Source organism: Amphiura filiformis, chromosome 4 (genome assembly GCF_039555335.1).
Source record: "Amphiura filiformis chromosome 4, Afil_fr2py, whole genome shotgun sequence".
In the NCBI taxonomy this organism is placed as follows: domain Eukaryota; kingdom Metazoa; phylum Echinodermata; class Ophiuroidea; order Amphilepidida; family Amphiuridae; genus Amphiura; species Amphiura filiformis.
In genome coordinates, this window is record NC_092631.1 from 7,278,974 (window position 1) to 7,293,241 (window position 14,268).

A 14,268-nucleotide genomic window follows, 5' to 3' on the forward strand; every position below is an offset into this window, starting at 1 on the left:
TCTACACTGGATGTCTGTATCTGACCTTCAGCTTGCAGAAAGTGTAAGTTTTGAAGAACTAAGTCGCTCCGGAGTCAAGAAAATGATGTTTTCCCGGACCCTGTTTGTATAGAGAAGTCAATGGAGGCTATATTTACTGGTGAGCACCCTGTAGTGTTCTTTAGTAATATCAGTACAAAATACTGGAATCAGTATTAGTAGACAGCTGTGCCAATGGTGTGTTTAGTAGCTTTTGTGTGACATTTAGTAATGTCACACAAATATACTGCGCACAAAAAGTATATGAACACTTAAAAGATACTCAATCTAAAGTACCAAATAAAGTGATCATTTATGGGTAATTTTGTTCTGTTATTTTGATTTGGCATGAGCCGACTTCATTTCCCCAAGTTATACCGAATTGAATGGAAAAGAGAGCTTTTCAAAAGTGATAAATTTGGGCTATTTCCTCCTTCACAGGGGTAGCGCTGGCAGGTTAAAACTAGGGTCACAGATGACCCCTTAACTGACTTTAAATAAAAAAACTTAGGGGTCAAATGATTTTTAAGGGTCAAAGTGAACAATTCTCATGATGTAACTATGCTTATGCTCCCCAACCTCTGGACCCCCACAAGGTATTTATAGTTGGATTTTTCATAATTTTTTTTATTGATTTTTGATTTTATCTATTTCATTTTAAAATTTATGTTATTTCCTTTGTTTTACTATTATTTATATCAATTTTGCATTTTCTTATTTTATTTTGGTTTTTGATTTTATCTAGTTCATTCAAATGTATTTCTTTTATTCTTTGTTTTAGTAATTTTGCATTTTCTTATTTTATTTTATTTGGAGCTTTCATAATTTCTTTTTTTATTTCATTTTTGATTTTATTAACATTTATTTGCTTTATATTTTTTGTTTTACTCTTATTTATTTTAAGTTTGCATTTTCTTATTTAATTTATTAATTATTAGGTTTTTACCCGGGGGGACACTTCAATTTGAAATGGATATAGGTGTTGGGCTGGCGCTTTCGCACTAAGGGGCATTCGGTGAGAGCAACATGTAAAAAATATGGGGTCATGCGGCGGATGACATGATCGAGCCGGCAACCCGTGAAACCGCCCGGCCGTATGGCATTTTCCATATACTCGGTTAGTTTTGTGGGGTTCATTATCGAACCCCAACGGTTTTAGCTTGTATTTATATTATTTATCAACATAGGCCTATTTGTTTGTGATATTTCAAGCGTTTTAAAATTCCAAAAAACCCCTTTTAATTACACGGTTGACGATGAAAATTTACTGAATTTAGGGACTGCACGTCATACACCACCTGATTTTTGGCATTCGGTGAGAGCAAAATGTAAAAAATATGGGGTCATTGGGTGAGAACATGACCTTTTTTTAAATGGAATCTTTGGGTGAGAACCAAAACAGCGCCACAAAAACCTTGAAAATCGAATTTCTAGTTCTAAATGGCTTCAAATTTCTTTATTTTTTCAAAATAAGTAACAAAATCAGTGATAAATGAAAGTTACTGTTCAAATTGAACTTGTAAGGGTCTTTGGGTGACAGATCAAATGGAAAAATAGGGGGTGACAGAGCGAGCATGTGTTCCTAAAAAAAATATGGGGTCTTTGGGTGACAGCGATGCTGAAAAGGGGGTCTTAACAGCCCTACATACGCGTCACCTCCAAAGTTGAGAGTACCCCGGGGTTTTATTTTCATTATTTATCTCTTTAATATTGTTTATTTTATTTATTTACAAGTTTTCAGCACTTCTGATAGAATTATGAATATTCATTAGCTGTTAGCATGTAATGAACCAATCACTGCCCGTTATTGAGCAATGTGTGCATTATGGCAATAATGGCATACAGGCTTGATATAGCAAAGTCTGAAAATGGTCAAATTTTGCTCTACCAACTGAGCTAATAAGTCATGGGTATTGAACTGAAGGCCTATAGATACTAATATCACTGCTCTTCTCCATCTGACTTATTAGCTCAGTTGGTAGAGCATCGGTCCGGTGATCCGAAGGTCCCAGGTTCAAATCCTGGATAGTCAGTGGATTTTTTTCACTGGCTGTCATTTATGTATGTGTTGACTTGTGTTAAAAACCTTTCTCATATTTAATTTACCACATAGATTAAATTTTATTTCTCCGTCTCGAATATGATTTCGGAATGATTTCCAAACCTCTTTCTTAAAGCTTCTTGGATGAGAAGATGATAGAGGGCGGGTATTGAACTGAAGGCCTATAGATAATAATATCACTGCTCTTCTCCATCTGACTTATTAGCTCAGTTGGTAGAGCATCGGTCCGGTGATCCGAAGGTCCCAGGTTCAAATCCTGGATAGTCAGTGGATTTTTTTCACTGGCTGTCATTTATGTATGTGTTGACTTGTGTTAAAAACCTTTCTCATAGTTGATTCTTAATCTACAGTAAAATCAAGCGCGTTCGTCAATATTGATGAAAACCAAGCTAAGAATGATGATAGTTTTGACATGGTTTCATTGTTTACATGTTTTATTTGATACAGTCGGCCCGGAAAGTCTGCGTTATTCTTTGACGCACAGGTTTTACTGAAACAAATTTCTGTGCGTCCGAAGCTCCAGAAACGCGTCCAATGACGCAGGTTAGTGCGACCCTTGCTCCTTCAGGGGGATTCCTGGCGGCTATTCTAATGGGCTCATTATAGCCTGATAGATCAACACTCACTCGCCATGCTCATCATGTTTTGAGAGAAAGTCCTATGTAAATTTTGTCACTTTTGAAATTGCTATTTTGTATTCAAATTGGTATAACTTGGGTAAATAAAATTGCATCATGCCAAATGAGGTATCATAATATGCAGAACAAAATTCTCAATCCATTGAATACTTCATTTGGTAAATTAGATTTAGTGTCTGAAAAATTTTGCCAGACCTTTGCCACTAAATCATGTCAGCTTGCCAGCGCAGAAGAATCTGCTCCTGAAGTTCAGCATTCAGCAACTGCTCAATGGAAAAGATAGCCTTCAAGGTCAAAGATGTTAGGAAGCTTCTCAGGGATCTAAAATCAAGTAAAGCTATTATGACCCTGATGAAATCCTTGCAAGAGTCCTGAAGGAGTGCAGCATAGAAAATAGGAAGTGAATGGGTGGTGTGCGGTCCACTTGCAATTCGCTCTCCTAAAATTTTGTGCCAATTGACCCAAAATCTTATCTTTTTGGAAGCATTTTTGAAGGGAAGGGTTTCTTGTTCATCAAGCCACCTTGCAAAGTGTCTTTTTTGGGAAGAAATCAACGCTGAGCAGACTTTTAGGAGCAATCTTGACCACCAAAGATGGCTACTGTGACAACATCAACATGACACTGCTGAATTTGGAAACCTTGCTCACTTCATGTACACATTGAGATTTGTGTTGGACATACTTTCTGTTTACAACTTTTTTCTGCAATCCCTCTTCACCAGCTGAGGTAGGACCTTTCTTTTTTATCAGTCACCATTCTCTTACTGATGATGGAAGACCTGCTGAAGATTAAGCTTATGTTGACAAGACTTGTGTTCTTTAATCTTTGTTTAGCAATTTACTGTTGGGCTCCAGCCACGCCCTGCCATGAGCTAGAACTAGCATGGGTTAGATCAGGGTCAGAATGTATTGCTGTTTCACTGTTACAACCAGAAACAAACAAGTTTACAACTTTTTTCTGCAATCCCTCTTCACCAGCTGAGGTAGGACCTTTCTTTTTATCAGTCACCATTCTCTTACTGATGATGGAAGACCTGCTGAAGATTAAGCTTATGTTGACAAGACTTGTGTTCTTTAATCTTTGTTTAGCAATTTACTGTTGGGCTCCAGCCACGCCCTGCCATGAGCTAGAACTAGCATGGGTTAGATCAGGGTCAGAATGTATTGCTGTTTCACTGTTACAACCAGAAACAAACAAGGAGGACTCAATACAATTTAAGCTTTCTTCACCTGATGTTTACGATTGTGTAGCAATTTATTGTTGGGTGCCATATGCCACGCCCTGCCATGATGATCTTGAACTGGCATGTGTAAGGCCAGGGTCAGAATGTATTACGGTTTCACTGTTTCAACTAGAAACTAGTAAGGAGGAGACAGTACAATATAAGGTCTCAACACCTGATGTTTACAATTGTGTAGCAATTTTTTTTGGGGGGCGCCGTCAACATTTGCCACGCCCTGTCATGATCTAGAACTGGCATGTGTAAGGTCAGGCACAGACTGTATTGCTGTTTCATTGTTACATTCACATACTAGCATGGAGGACACAATACAACTTAAGAGTAGTATTGCGTACCAATCAAAGAAAATCAAAAATAGTTGGCAGACTTCAAAAATGGAATTTCTTCTTACTTTATATCAGGATGCAACTTTGGTCAAAGTCTACAAAAATCAAAATTATTTCATCACTGCACCTTCGTTACCATAGCAACGGCCAAAACATCAAAATGACCGGTTTTAGACTATTTCGCACTTTTACAAGGCTAAAAAATAACAAGTTTCAGGATTCACCATATAAAGGAAAAATAGAGGTAAACCTTGAGAGTTTCACGACATAATTGGCAACATCAAAGCTTTCTAAAAATACAGTTGTTTTAACAAACAGTCTGTCCTACTTGGGATATTCCATTGTTTCAAATAGGGGTGTTTTTCTTAATTTTTGACTTTCTGAAATATAGCAATATTCAATGAGCTGTAACCCCCAAAGTGGTGCTTTTTATATGTTATATTTTTCAGTGTGGCTGGACCAGATAGTACTGTACCCAAATAAATAAAAAAAAGTTTTGGTAATTTTAATATAGACAAACAGTGTTGCCATAAAGATAGGTATTTTTCCATTAAATAAGAGTTAGACCAGGTTAAAAATGTTACCACACATGAAAGGAAACATTCTCACATAGTTTTTCTGGACCAGTTTTTCATGAGCAACAAGAATTTATGAGGTAAAAATAAAACCATGTATCCTGAGAACTTCCTGTGAGGGCGCTTTATTCAAAATGGCTGCCAAAATCCAATAAAAAGCTACTATACGTTTAAAAAGGTCGCATAAAAGATAAAAGTGACTAGATTTCGGATTTGTATTGATGAAAGTAATGTATAACTATGTCAAGGTATTAATAGAATGGTACCAACATGTCACAGTTGGGAGCGCTTTTTCAAAATGGCCGCTTAAAATCCAATGAAAAGCATATATATGGTTAAAATAGTCACTTATGAGGTATGATTGCAGTGGCGTAACATCATAGGGGCACAGGGTTACATGGCCCCCAATCGATCTGAATTTTAAGAATCCCAAAAAACGGACTGCCACCCATATTGGTTGGTGCCCCCTCCCATATGATAACTGGTGCTACGCCACTGTATGATTGACCAGATTTTGGTTAAGCATTGATAGCAGTAATGTAAATATACGTCAAGATATTAATAGGAAGGTGCCAGGAGGTCACAGCTGAGGGCACTTTTCTAGTACACCGTTAAACTTAAAATAGTCACTTAAAAAGAGGTATAATTGACCAGATCTTGAATTAATATTGATCCCAGTACAGTAAAATTAAGTCAATGTAATAATAGGAAGATACCGGGGTCACAGTTGAGGTTGCCTTTCAAAATGGCCACCAAAAAAGCGGCATGATATCAGCCACAAAGCCACAGATAAAAGTGTTAAGAAAGAAAGTTGTCTTTGATAAGAAAATGTAATAGTTGTCTTTGATGAATCATTCAATAGCTGTCTTTGATCATTGTCACCTCTAAGCAAGTGTTTCAGAGTGCTATATAGCGAGCTACAAAGTGCTATATAGCGAGTCAAGATGGCTAATATGATCACCAAATCTCCAAAATGACCACCAGAGAATTGTCCCTATGTATTGACAAAGGGCAGGATATTTACTTCATACTCTTCTTGGTTTCACTGAATTCTTTTATTGTGTGTTTATCTTTGAGATCACTCACATCGATATCACTACATTAAGAAAATTATTCTTCATTATCTAGCCTATCTGAAATCAAAGCGGCATATAGGTCATATATATCTTCTTTTGTGAAAGCGTTGCATTCTCTGAAAAGAAGATAGCTGCACTTTGAGTCTGCTAAAACCTTTTCCTTCTTTGACACCAATAGACTGCTTTGTTCTCGATGTTGGTAAAGAAACTGTTGAAATCACAAGACAACTGTGATTACCTGGCGATAACTTTGGATGTCATTATTGTCATACCTCTTGTTTTTCTCTCAACATACTTGATGCTTTATGTCAAGGAAAAATGCAACAATGATCAATTGTCTTGCATATAGGCCTACTGGCAAAAGCGAAATCCTCATACATGACTGGTAGGTGTAAATGTCCTGACTAAAGCCATCGGGTCAACGGCACATGCAATGCCAGTTGCCTCTGCTGTAACTTCAAGAAGCAAAGTTAAAAAGTGACACACTGGCCTATTCAAAACAACACGGACTAGACATCTGGTTTGAGAGTGGTAAATGGCTAATTTGTGTGTGCCTTTGATTTAAAAGAAAAGGAACAAAAGAAAACTGAAACAAAAGAGCTGACAAAAATACAAGTTATGAAAAGTACAGAGAAGTAAGAACTGAAATAAATATTGCTTTAAAATAAAGCTTCATTGAAGAAACTGTGTAGTCTCTTTGTTGCGTTTGTTGGAATCTTTTTGCACATCGTATAGGCCAATTTGTCACTTTTCAAAAAATTTCAAAAAATGGGTCATCGGGTAGAAATTTTTGAAAAAATGGAGCAAAATTTGAAAGTTTTGACATTATTTTGTTGCATTTTGATGACGTTCTTCTAGAAAAAAGGGGGCATTGGGTAGCCGCAACCAAAAGGGGGGTCATTGGGTAGCCGCAACTAAAAAAAGGGTGGTCATCGGGTATGACTTTAAAAAAAGGGGGGTCATCGGGTATGACTTTTAAAAAAGGGGGTCATCGGGTATTAGTCGACTTCAAAAGAGGGTTGACAGGCACATACCGTCGCTTCCAAAGTTGAGTGGCCCCCCGGTAAGGATACTTTCTTGGCGCAGTATATTTAGTTAATATGTTGCCCTTCGTGAACATAAATTATTCCTGTGGACATTTTAGTGGTCATCTTGACTTGGTGACTCGTTCTTTTGCACCCTCAAAACGATAACTTAGAGGTGACAATGATTGAAGACTACGATTACATCAAAGACAACTATTTCAATGTTTCAATAACATTATCTGAGGCTTTGTGGCTGATTATACTGTACTTTGATAAATATTAATCCAAATTCAGATTAATTATGCCTCTTAAGTGACGGTGTACCATATATATAAGCTTTTCATTGGATTTGGCAGCCATTTTGAAAAGCGCCCTCATCTGTGACCTCCTGGTAGCTACCTATTGAAATCTTAATTTAGCGTTACATTACTGTCATCAATACTTAAACCAAAATCTGGTCAATTATACCTCATAATTGACTATGGTAACCGTATAATGTTTTTCTTTGAATTTTGGCGGCCATTTTGAAAAGCGTCCCCAACTGTGACCTCCTGGTACCTTCATATTAATATACCGACTTATTTATACATTACTTTCATAAATACAAATCCATAATCTAACAAATTCTATCTTTTATCCACCTATTTTAAGAGCATAATTGCTTTTCATTGGATTTTGGCAGCCATTTTGAAAAAAAAAGCGCCCTCACAGGAAAGTTTTCAGGATACAGGATTTTTACCTTATACATTCTTGTTCCTCAGTTTCTCCTTTCATGTGTGGGACCTAGCTCATTTTTAACCTGGTCTATTTGGCCATTTTTCAGCATAGCTGTATGATAGGTAATAACAAGATGAGCAACAGCTTCACTGAGAGACGTTTTTCTGGCAACACTGTCATTAAAATTTTATCAAATCGTGGCTCACTTTACGGTGTATTGATGCCAATTTCTTTTGGTACATTATCAACCCTAATCAGGATTTTCAGTGCAAGTAAATGCTCAAAATCCCTATTTTTCCACACTACCTTATAATGTCAACAATCCTAAAAAGTTCAAAGTTTCTGGCAACACTGCTCTCCAGTAAAACAATTAGCAGAACTTTTTTTTTCTATCGATAGGTAGACCAATACCTTATCTACCTACCCTGCAAAAAATAATTTAAAAAAAGCACCACTTTGAAGGTTACGTCATTTTTAAAAAGATCATTTTTTTCATAATTAAATTAATGAAAAACACCCCTATTTTACAAAATGGTATCTACCATATTGAAATAATTAATTGTTATGTTTACTTCATTTTTGGAAAGGACAAGGATGGATACTTTATTGTATGGGAGAAGATTATTTTAATTCAAGTTCTTCATACAGAAATATGACCTAATATTTAAGCATTTTTCCAGTTGTGAATAGGGTAAAAATAGTGAAAATTGGGTCAATTCATATTTTGGCCGTTACCATGGTAACCATAGATGAAGAGGTAAAATTTTAACCAAATTTATACATGTTGACTCAATGTCTAACCATGTGCAATGTATAAAGAAAATCGATTTTTTGAAGTCTGCCACCACATCTTTGATTTTTATACACAAGGTCTCTTAAGCTTTCTCCTCCTGAGTTCGATCCCAGACATATGTTCAAACTTGCCTTGAGCCTGACACAAAGTAAAAGAGCATTCTACCAATCAATTTCGTATGACAATTCAAATCTACAAACCAAACCAATAAGAACTGGTATCTCAAGAAAATTTGTTCTTCTAGCATTACTGCTTAGTGGCCAAATTGAATCCAACCCAGGCCCAAAGTTCCCTTGTGGTGTGTGTGATAGGGAAGTGAAGAATACCGATCAAGCTATTTCATGTGACCATTGTGATTTGTGGATGCACTCCCGCTGTGTTGGGATGACAAATGCAATCTACAGTGCTTTGTGTAAGCAGTCAAGTTTTTCATGGATTTGCTGTAATTGTGCATTACCAAACTTTTCATCTACATTCTTCCTCACTAATTCCTCGTTGGAGATAAATAATTAATTTGATATTCTCAACGACACTCATGATTCTTCTGAAACCTATGAGGAAGATCTTGATGAGCCAATAGCAACTTCCACCCCATCCAAGGAAAAGAGTTCTGTTACAAGTAAGCCTGCTATCAGATCCAAGCCTAGAAAACTTAAGCCAATCCAAATCAACTGCAATGGTCTGAAGGGTATAAAAACAGACACAAATTTGAAGCTGAACTTGAAATGTATAAACCTGACATAGTATTTGGATGTGAAAGCAAAATTGATGGCTCCTTTCCTACATACTCCATCTTTCCGAAAACTATTCGGTTCTCCGTAATGATAGGAATGCCTCTGGTGGAGGTGTATTTGTCGCAGTAAAGAATGACATCATTACTGTCGAGAGAACAGAGTTTATTACAGACTTTGAAATTGTATGGACGTCTATTGAGTTTGTGAGAAGTGGTTGTCTCTACCTAGCCAGCTATTACAGGCCCCCAGGATACACAGCAGTAGCAGCTCAGCTTGCCCAATTACAGGATAGTTTTGCATTAATTGTGAAGAAACATCCTCATACCTTGCCTAATATCATTCTGGCTGGGGATTGTAACTTTCCAGATATTGATTGGGAGAACATCAGTGCCACTTCATCTAAGACTAGGGGTGCACACCAGTCTTTCATTGATTTTATCAATGAGCATGGATTGACTCAGCTGACAAATGTTATCACTAGACCAAGCTCCAACAGCATTCTGGATCTGATTATGACAACAAATTCTAGTCTCATTTCAAACCTGTTCACCACCACAGGTATCAGTGACCATGACTTTGTGCATTTTGACATTGATGTGTCTCCACAGCCTCGTAAGATATGGAACTACAAGAGAGCAGATTCTGACCAAGTTAAGTTATCTCTCCAGCAAGCTACAGAGAATTTTTTCTCTTCGTCACCTGATTCAAGATCTGTTGACGAGAACTGGGAGTTCTTCAAGTGTAGTATTTTCAGTGCTATGGAAAACATTCCACACAAATTTTCCAATGGGAAAATATCACACCCATGGATATCTCCTGATATCAAGCGCCAGATGAGTAAGCGTGACAGACTGTACAGCAAAGCTAGAACATCAAAGAACCATGATGCCTGGACGAAATATAAGACTCAACGTAACCTGGTAAAGAAAATGGTCTCCACAGCACACACAAACTACATAAACAATGTTGTAGGTTCAAGCCTTACATCTGACTGTAAAAAGTTCTGGACATACATAAAATCCAAGCGCAAAGACAGTAATGGTATACCCACATTGAGCACTAACAACAGAGTTCATGTCACCAACAAGGCCAAGGCAAATGCTCTTAACAGTCAATTCGCATCTGCTTTCACCAGGGTTGAGTCAAATACAAGTCTAACCAAGGAGGACATCCATTCACCCTATGTACCCATTGCTGACCTCGTAATTGAAGAGCACAGTGTTATCAAACAGCTTCTGGAGCTGAAGACAAATAAGGCGAGTGGCCCAGACGAAATTCCCGCCAGAATGCTGCACGATTACGCCAGTGATGTGTCTGCGATGCTGACAAAGATCTTTCAGCAATCCTACAGTGAAGGGTGTATACCATCTGACTGGTCCAAGGCGAGAGTCACATGAATCTTCAAAAAGGGTGACAAGACCAGCCCTGAAAATTACAGGCCAGTGAGCCTCACATGCATATGTTGTAAAATTCAATAACATATAATTCTCAGTCACCTTGCCAAACATCTTAGTAGCCAAAATATCATCATAGACAACCAGCATGGTTTTAGGGAGAAGCTGTCATGTGAGACACAACTTATCCAGGCAGTAGATGACTGGGCATATACCCTCAACATACATGGCCAGTCGGATGTCCTTTTCCTAGACTTCAGCAAGGCATTCGACAAAGTGCCCCATGAATATCTCCTTCACAAGCTGCTCTACTATGGTGTGACTGGGAAAACAAATGGCTGGATTAAGAGCTTCCTGACAGGCAGGTCACAGTGCGTTGTGGTAGATGGAGAAGAGTCGGACTGGTGCCCAGTGGTATCTGGAGTCCCCCAGGGATCAGTATTGGGGCCAGTTTTGTTCCTTCTATTCATCAATGATATCGCCGATAATGTAACATCTAATATCAGGCTCTTCGCTGATGATAGCATGATCTATCGAACAATCAAGACACCACAGGATCAGATTCTCCTTCATCAGGACTTGCTCACTGTGTTCTCCTGGGCCAAGACTTGGGGCATGAGTTTCAACGTCAAAAAGTGCGTCCATCTCACAATTACCAACAAGCGCCAACCTCTTGAACATGCCTATACCATTGATGAGGATGTTATCCCCAAGGAAAATTCCACCAAGTACTTGGGTGTCACCATTACATCAACCCTGTCTTGAACCAAGCACATAGAAACCATCAGAGCTAAAGCTTCTAGGACGCTGGGATTGATATCTGAAGAAATCTTGGGCCGTGGACGTCTCTGTCAAGGAGCGAAAGCGTACCAGAGCCTTGTTAGACCACAACTCGAATATGCACCTACCATTGGAAGCAGTTACAGCAACAACACACCAGGGCTTCAGTTCGGCAGCTTTACCAGCCATCCGAAGACTGCAGCCTCCTGCTTCCATTAACGGGTGGTAAATCCCACATCAAGTTTTTAGCAGCACCCTATGTTTTTCATCAGCCTTTGTTGTTCACCGTTTTTGTATATAAGTTGCACTTGGACCGCACTGCACCATTCAACATCCGGGACAGCAAGATTTGCTTTTAAGGATGATAATGAATCAAGAATCAAGAAAACTTTCATTACCACCCAGCCTGCTGTTTCAGCTTTGCTTCTGCAAGGGAGTTTTCCCAAGCCAATGGGAGACTGCATCTGTCATCCCTTCCCACAAGAGAGATTTGAAGTCTAATCCGTCTATGTACCACCCCATTTCTTTGCTCTGCATCATCAGCAAGGTCATGGAGGCTGTTGTACAGAACCAACTTCAGGAGTACCTCCTTGGAAACCAACTGATATCAGATGGACAGTTTGGATTTAGACCACACAGAAACACAACTGACATCCTCACCATTCCGACCCAAGAGTGGTTCAATTCCCTGGACAAAGGCAAATAAGTGCACCTGATTGCCCTGGACATCAAAGGAGCATTTGACAAGGTCTGGCATAATGGCCTTTGCTTGAAGCACATGGCAAAAGGCGTATCCACCAAGCTGCTCACCCTGAAGCTATTACTGCTAGACTGAACAGATAGAGACCTGGAGAAAATGAGGATCTGGGCAGACTGATGGAAGGTGACCTTCAAGCCATCGAAATGTGAAGCAATGACAATATCAAGAAAGAGGAATCCTACCAAGCTAGATCTTCTGTTTGGCACCACCAATCTGGCTGAGGAGGAGCATGGGTCTGGAGATCCTGGGAGTCACAGTTGATAGCAAGCTGTCCCAGACAAAGCACATTAACATCTCATCTAGAGCAGGACAGCTGGATACTCTGAGGAGAGTTGCAAATTTATTCCAGGATTACTAGACTCTATCAAGAGGAAGGCCCTTACGAATCATAGGCGTGAGCAAAGAGGGAGCAAGTACAGAAGCTGAACATCACATCTCTCCATCAAAGACATCAAGTGGCTGCAGCAACAGTCCTCTACAAAATGCACACCAGCTTGTGCCCATCAGATCTGAAGGCACTGCTACCAAAGCCATTTGTAGTCAGCAGAGCTACCTGCTCCTGCTTGTCCATGCCTTGCCATGCTCTCACAGTACCAGTTTCTAGAACCATATCTAATGGCATGACCTTCATCCACACTGCAGTACATGTTTGGAATATGTAGTAGTCGGGACATATCTGACAATGGCGCACCATTCTTCATGAGCAGAGTAAATAAGCGTCTTATTTCATGTGTCTGATGCTTTTCTGTACTCTTCACTAAGCTGCTGTGAACCACTGATAGGCCCTTGTGGTTCTCTTTTATAGTGCATAGGTGCCTATATAAGTTCTTGACATGTGTCACTCATCATGAGCTACTGGCATGACCTTCATCCACACTGCAGTTCATGTTTGGAATATGGAGTAGTCGGAGACATATCTGACAACGGCGCACTATCCTTCATGAGCAGAGTAAATAAGCGTCTTATTTCGCCCATGTGTCTGATGCTTTTCTGTACCCTTCACTAAGATGCTATGAACCACTGATAGGCCCTTGTGGTTCTCTTTTATAGTGCATAGGTGCCTAGATAAGTTCTTGACCTGTGTCACTCCTCATGAGCTACTGTTCACTATAGCATTTTATAAAAAAAGCTATTGCTTTTGTTATAAAGTCATATCGTAACATTTCCATAAAAATAGATTAGTATTTCTTTATTTCCATAAAATGTTAGCTTTTACTCTCAGACATCGCCGGCTGTATTCCATAGTGGCGTATAGTGATTTTTGGTCATTTTTTGAAAATTGGCACATATGTTTTTAATGATGTTCTCTTTCATTTTTTCTAAGTCTCATTAGTCATAATTAGCTAATTAATTAGTAATTAATTAATTAAATGTGGCGTATAGTTACAAAGTGACATTTTTGTATTCCATAGTGGCGTATCGACCATACGCCACTTTTTATACACATTTTATAATTATGAAATATCGGCAAAATGAAAAACATCGTATGTCATAGTGGCGACGCGTGATCGGACCTATACGCCACTATGGAATACTGAACGACGAAAAAGTAACGCCATAGGGATTACACGGCGACCGAGGTGGCGTCACGGTTAACGTAAGGTTAGGGTATTGCGTTTTGTTCGTTTTCCATAGTGACGTATAGTTTTATTGTCAGTTTGCCAGCAATAGTATGTATTTATTTCTTTTGAAAAATATATAACAATAAAATCTATTTAGTTTACTACAGAAATGTCACATCATTTACAAAATATAATGAATGTCTGATTTACACAACTCGATTTTAAATTGGCATTTCTTCAAACCCGATTTTCTCGAAAAGTTGTTTATTCGCGGCGCCCCACTATACGCCACTATGGAATACGGACGACGACATATCCTCTTTTAATTTTGAGCCGAACAAATGAGGTAAAGCAAAGAAAATTGGAAGTTACTACACGTGCCGATGTCGCCAGTGCGTGTCACTCCGTTGGTTGTGCTATGGTATGATCCTTTGATGTGTGTGACCATCCCGCACGCCATGTACGTACTGTGTTATGAACATCGTGTATGTGTTTGACTAATATTTCCATCGTAATAATTAAACAATGGTTCCTGCGCTTTATTCAAAATCTCGGATTTTGACAAAA

General features: G+C 38.7%; 1 protein-coding gene and 2 non-coding genes across 3 annotated transcripts in view; 2 read left to right on the forward strand and 1 right to left on the reverse strand.

Annotated features, from left to right (window-relative positions):
- LOC140149663 (uncharacterized) overlaps positions 1-14,268 on the reverse strand; it is a 58,227-nt gene that overhangs the window by 21,913 nt on the left and 22,046 nt on the right. The gene's annotated exons all lie outside the window — the stretch shown is intronic.
- On the forward strand, positions 1,978-2,051 carry Trnat-ggu (transfer RNA threonine (anticodon GGU)). Its single transcript has one exon. It is a non-coding gene; the product is annotated as a tRNA-Thr (tRNA).
- On the forward strand, positions 2,275-2,348 carry Trnat-ggu (transfer RNA threonine (anticodon GGU)). The gene has a single exon. It is a non-coding gene; the product is annotated as a tRNA-Thr (tRNA).